Below are 6,232 nucleotides of genomic sequence, written 5' to 3' on the forward strand. Positions count from 1 at the left end.
TTAAAGCACGTTATTCCAAACAATTTAGGAATGGTAGGTGATTTATGCCCTTTATGGATTAAAACCAGACTCTGCATCAACTATGTAATTTTACGTGGGAGTTTTGCCATGGATCCCCCTCCGGCATGCCACAGTCCAGGTGTTCATACCCTTGAAACAAATTTTCCAACACTATTGTGGCCAGAAAGAGTCCCTGTGGGTTTTAAAATTTGCCTGCCTATTGAAGTCAATGGCGGTTCGCCCGGTTCGCCCCTTCAGGAACATTTGCGGAAGTTCGCGTTCGCCATTCGCAAACGGAAAATTTTAAGTTCGCGACATCACTAATTCTGTACTGTACTATGTTTGCTTTTCTCTTTCCTTGAGGATTGCTTCTGAGGATTCGTAAGAACAGGATTAAAGTTTGTCTTTGTACCTTACTCAAGAGGACTCTGACTATTTTATTTGATATCTGACATTTTAATGGTCTGTAACTGATTCTTTATTTTGACATATTTTATTTCACATTATTTTGTATTTGTGTTTTTCACCATTGTGATAAATTTTATATTTATTCAAATGTAATTTGTTCACTAATTCTGTTTCAATATCTTTGCTCTTCACAAGTGATAACAATAGGTAATGTATCCCCTATATCTTAATTGATTAGATCTGATAATCCAAACCTAAAACTTTTTTTTAGACGTGTACATTTATGGATATTCATCTCGTTTTCACAAATTGAATATCTGAACGAATGCAATAACAATAAAAAGAATGAATAATTATGAATTAATCGGTATTCATTTGTTTCCTTTAAATAGTTAAAATATTTACCGTTATCGTGCTGGAGAGCCACTCTAATCCCGTCCTCTTCTTCACAGAGCCCCTGCATCACTAATAGGAGGCTTAGCATGGAAGTTAGGAGAAGGTCCTGCGCTAAGGTTCCTGTTAGCGTACCCCAGGATTCTGTGAAGAAGGGTTGTATTAGCGCGGCTCTCCAGCACACTAATGGTAAGTATTTTATGCTTCAGGTAAACCTTTTAACCTCTAGCAAAGAAATATCTACATTCACTTAACAAAAACACATTTAAATGTTCCACGAATGGTCGGTATTTGTCTAGTTTAAAATTAAATTAGTACCAAAGAGCATGGGCAAAAAATACTCAAAATATTTTGAATATTCATAACAAAAGTTTGGCCAAACTGAAAATTTTGCGATAGCACATGTCTAATTTATTTAATTTCTGAATGAGATAATGAATTTGATGAAAGAATAGGTGATGTAGGTTGGAACAAGATTTAAAAAAAAAAAAAAAAAAAAAAAAATAGAGATTATCAAATTCAGTGATATCTGACCCCTTCTGATCTTCATAGGAAGTATCAAACAGTTTCAAATAAATGATGGAGGCAGAGTGAAGAGATAAGATAATCATACCATTCTGGACTCAGGTAGCAACCTATATGACCAAAGTTTTAGGGGAAGATGCCAACCTTACCAAAACCTCAGTTATCGTAAATAAACCTATCTCCTCCAATGTGTATATCAGAAAAAAAACAATTATTCCTCAGTTATGGAAATCCCATGTGCATGGTATTGCTTGCAGCAAGAAGTTGACTATATTTTAAAAGACCACTAAATACAATAGAAATTAATAACTGACAAATTCACAATAAAAAGACAATTCCATAGCTTTACTTCAAATTTGAGATGAACAGTAGAATATTGTCTTGCAAATGTTAATGTTAATCCAGTTTTCCTTCCCTCTGTCATGTGACAGTCATCAGCCAATCACAAAATGCCTATATGTATATACCGTGCACTTTTTCACATGTTTAGCTGGAACTGAAAGTGTGCATATAAAAATAATGTGCACCTTATGATAATGGAAGTGTATTGGAAAGTTTTCTTTTAAGATTGCATGCTTGGGGCTTAATGTACTAAGCAGCGTAAGCACATGTTAGCCTGCTTCTGGCAATGTAAAAAGTCACCATTCCTCAAGTGCTTAGTTTACTTGCTTTCACAAGGGCGATATATACGCTTCACTAAGTAATACCAGTGCACACAAATGTGCGCTGGTATTACAAGTTGACGTCGCGTTCGCATTGCAGGGAACTTTCATATGCTTCAATGGGAGCCTCATTCTCATGCTGTGAGACACGGCTGAAAACCTAGCGAAGGGGGTAAGTCACGCAGCGATGGGCAGCAAATGTTAAATATATACAGTAAGTATATGAATATAAACATGTATATTTATGTGTTTATATGTGTATATGTATAAGCATATACATATATTTTCTTCATAAATGGAAAGTATCCACAGCTGCATTCATTACTTTTGGGAAATTCAGAACCTGGCTACCAGGAGGAGGCAAAGACACACCAGCCAAAGGCTTAAATACCTCTCCCACTTCCTTCATCCCCCAGTCATTCTTCGCCTTTCGTCCCAGGAGGTTGGCAGAGAAGTGTCAGAAGTTTTTTAGATAGTCTCTTATGAAGGGGAGTACTCTTCGGCATGGGACTGGAGTTTTAAGTAGTCCTATCAGCCTCTCAGTGAGAGCATGGATGAAATTTAGAGTCCGGAGATGCAGGGAGAGTCTTTCTGCGAAACCATCGCGACTCATATTAACAGCTCCACAAGCAATCAGTGTTGATGAGTTTCACTGCCTTCTTCTTCTCTCAAGTCCATGGCAGAGGACTTCAAGTGTATCTGTTACACTTGAAGGGCCGTGTTCCTGTTCCACGGCATAGACTCCGGTAAGATCTTTTCATTTTACTTTTGTTATGATTGTCTGTATTACAAATGTTTTCCCGAAAGACTAGAACCTTGCGGGACTACTATATCTCAAGGTCTCAGTGAGGCTCCTTTTTTATCTTGGAATCAAGGGTTAATATCTCCCTAGGGGGGTTATTGAACAGACAGGGTTTTAATCATGTTGAATCAGCCTGCTGATGTGTAGTTTTATTTAGGCTTTTGGCTATGGAACATAACGGCCTTTGGAAGTGACGCGGCCTTTACGGTTGAGCATGCTTTTTGGACCATGCAGTGCACCTGGTGACCGGGCGTGGTCATGTTTGGCTCTCCATTTCCGCATTTCTGACAGTGTGGCGACGGAAAATTTTTGGTCCGCTGGTGTCTGGCTCCTAGGAGGTGGTTAGTGCCCCAGCCATTGTGGGTGTCAGGTGCCGTTTACAGTTTTCTTATTTGGTCAATTTTTTGTATTCAGCATCCCAGTTATGGAGGATTCTGATATTGTGGAGACGAACGTCTCTGATTCTTTTTCTCCTGAGGAATGCGAATTGGCCCAGGTGATACATGCCCTTCAGTTATGTTCAGAATGCCATCTTAGAGTGCTCAATTCCTCGGAATTGGGGAATCAAGGGGCTGCTAAGCCATCCGTCTCTGGGGGATCCGTTCCCCAAGTGGCGAGTTACCTACCACCAATGTTTTCTACACATGAAGGTAGCCCAGATTTTGCTAATCCTTCTCTGGAAGGTCGCTTGTTCCCCCCGGAGGTCATGGCATGTTTTTGGATGTCCATTGTTATGGCGCTGGTGCATCTGCAACTTCCAGAAGTGTGCTTGGGGTATTGTACGTGTTCCATTGACCGGGGCTCTTCAGGCATGGGATGGCCTGCTCAGCTCTCCAGGGGAACGACTGTCCCTGAGGCTTCAGGAAGTCAACCTTCGGGATCAGGGTCGTCTTCTGCTCCGGTGAAGGTATGCTGTGCCTTTCATTACAGACTGGCATGCCTTTGTGTCCTTTTGAGACACATTCTGGCGTTGTTGGAAGATCTCATCCTTAACGGATGTGGGAATTCTCAGTCTTCTTCTTAGAACGGCTTGCAGCATTAGCTATATGAGGATGAAGTAATCTTCCTATAGCCTTGTTTATTGAGTATGCTTTCCAGTCCTGAGCTGGGAGAACAGGATCCCGGTCCTGCGGGTGTGTCTGTTTTTCTTGGGCGATAACCTATCGGTTGCCTTATATTTTATTTTATCCGGTTAGGATGATTTTTTATTTGTATGTTTATGTATTTCCTTTGGGAATTTTTCTGGAATCAATGCTCGCGATTTTTGATCGCTCAGTTTACATCTACGGAAGTTTGTTTGGTGTGAAGACATGTTAGTCCTATGTTTGTCTGATGTTTATTCTCCATCTCTGGGGATGTCTATCTGCGGCCTTGACAGTATCAACCCTGAGTGTTAGGCTGGTCCTGATTGGTTTCGGACCCTTCTGTCTTGCAGCCTATTTTAGACATGTGGCGCCTGTTCTGCCTGTCTGGTCCGGTTGGGGCGCCGAGTGTGATATCTCTTTTCAGCTGCTCTTACTTGCCTACAAGTAGTCTTTTTCAGAGTCATCCTGGTATAACTGTGGTGTGTAGTGTTGGCTCAGGTGTTCATTATCTGGGGTTGTTACACGTGTCCGCTCTCTGAATATTTCGATATTCTGAGCTATTGGTAACTTGAGGGCTCTGTCTTCAGGTTGTCCTTTAGGGTGAGGTTGCACTGCTTTTAAGAAAAATTTAGTTTTTCTCGGTTTCAGATTCCCGGTCCTGACCTTAGGTCTCTGTACTCTCCAGGATCTGGGTGTTGCCTGCCTTGTTTCTCAAGACTGGTTTGGGTCTCTGTGAGCTTGGTTCGGGTCTCGGGGTTCCTTATTTATTTTGGAACTTTTTGTATCCTATTTAGGGTTCTTTTGGGAAACCTGATTTTTCTTCCACGTTTTCTCCTATTTTTTTGTGAGTTTTCGGTAGTTGATCCCTTTCTCTTGTAAAGGGTGGGTTGTTGGAGACGACTGCTGTGCGGCGGTGTCTCTTGGAGGCGTGTTGGCTCAGTCGAGTCTATTTCTGCGTTCTCTAGCAAGGCTTATGGACTATCTGTGGGTCAGTGTCCTTGGGGTTTTTCTTTTTTCAAAGTTTCTCTGCTTTTTCAAGGGTTAGAATAGGATTAAATGTTAAATGTTTATTTTTTTGGATAATTAGTTTTTTATTTTCTGTAAATTTAGACTTTATAATTTCCTGTCAATTTTGACTTTATTTTTTGTAATGTTAGGATTTTTTATTGTTTGTAATGTTATGATTTAAAAAAAAGTAAGATTAGGTTTAATTTATTTTTTCAGGGAATTATTTTCTGTTAGTATTTTTTGTGTATTTTAATTTGGGTTAAGTTAGGGGGTGTTAGGTTAGGGGGTTTAGTTGTTAGTTTATAACTTTGCGATTTGGGGGCTGGCAATTTAGTTAATAGTGTATTTTATGACTTTGCAACATGGGGGTCTGGTGGTTTAGGGGTTAATAGTGTAGTTTATTGCTTTGTGATGTGGGGGGAATGGTGGCTTAGGGGTTAATAGTATGTTTAGGTACTTTGTGATGTGGGGAGCCAGCGGTTTAGGGGTTAATAGTTTTATTTAGTGTTTGCAAGGTGGGGGGATGGCAGTTTAGGTGTTAAGTTTTATTTAGTGTTTGCGATGTGGGGGGATGGCGGTTTAGGGGTTAATAGTTTATTTAGAAGTGTTAGTGTACTTTGTAATGTATTTTTTATGTGATTTTTTTTGGTTCTGTGAAGGTCTTTGAAACTTTCTGCAAAATCCCTTTTGAAAAGCCTGTGAAATAACTGTTTCTTATATTATTTACATATTTATTTATTTTATTTTCTATAGGCAACGTCTCAGTATATTTTCTTGTTTATTATTGATTATTAAACTGAAATGTAATCAAAAAATATGAAATTTGATAGAAGGTCTGATCTGCACTACAATTTTACTGATTGGAAAGCTATTAGCGTGTAAAAACTCAGATTTGTCTTGTCTTAGAAACCTCAGTACAGTAGAAAAGTCTAGTCTTGTGCTTACATTTGCTTTTATTCTAAATGTGATCTGTAAATCATTGTGTTGTCCTGATCCACTCACTGTACTGATTCCATACATTTTAAAAATTAGGATCAGTAATGATGGGTAATGATGGGCAAAACCTGGGTACCACAGAGAGGGGGCTTATAGAAATAGGGGGATGGCTATAAAATTCCAGTGATATGTGCACTGTTTGGATGTTTCAAATTGGGGTTTGATTTGGGTGTTGGTTGTCACAAGTTTCTTTAAAATAAATAAGGACACATCCAGAGAAAACAACGATGAAGAAGGGACCGCAAGTTAGAGATTCAAATTCAGAATGAAGTCCTGAACAATTGGGAGCTCTATTATTCCATATACAACCTGCTAAATTAGAATGGTCACCAGTCCAAAAATGTAAATTCTAT

The sequence above is a fragment of the Bombina bombina genome, chromosome 2 (assembly GCF_027579735.1).
Source record: "Bombina bombina isolate aBomBom1 chromosome 2, aBomBom1.pri, whole genome shotgun sequence".
Classification (NCBI taxonomy): domain Eukaryota; kingdom Metazoa; phylum Chordata; class Amphibia; order Anura; family Bombinatoridae; genus Bombina; species Bombina bombina.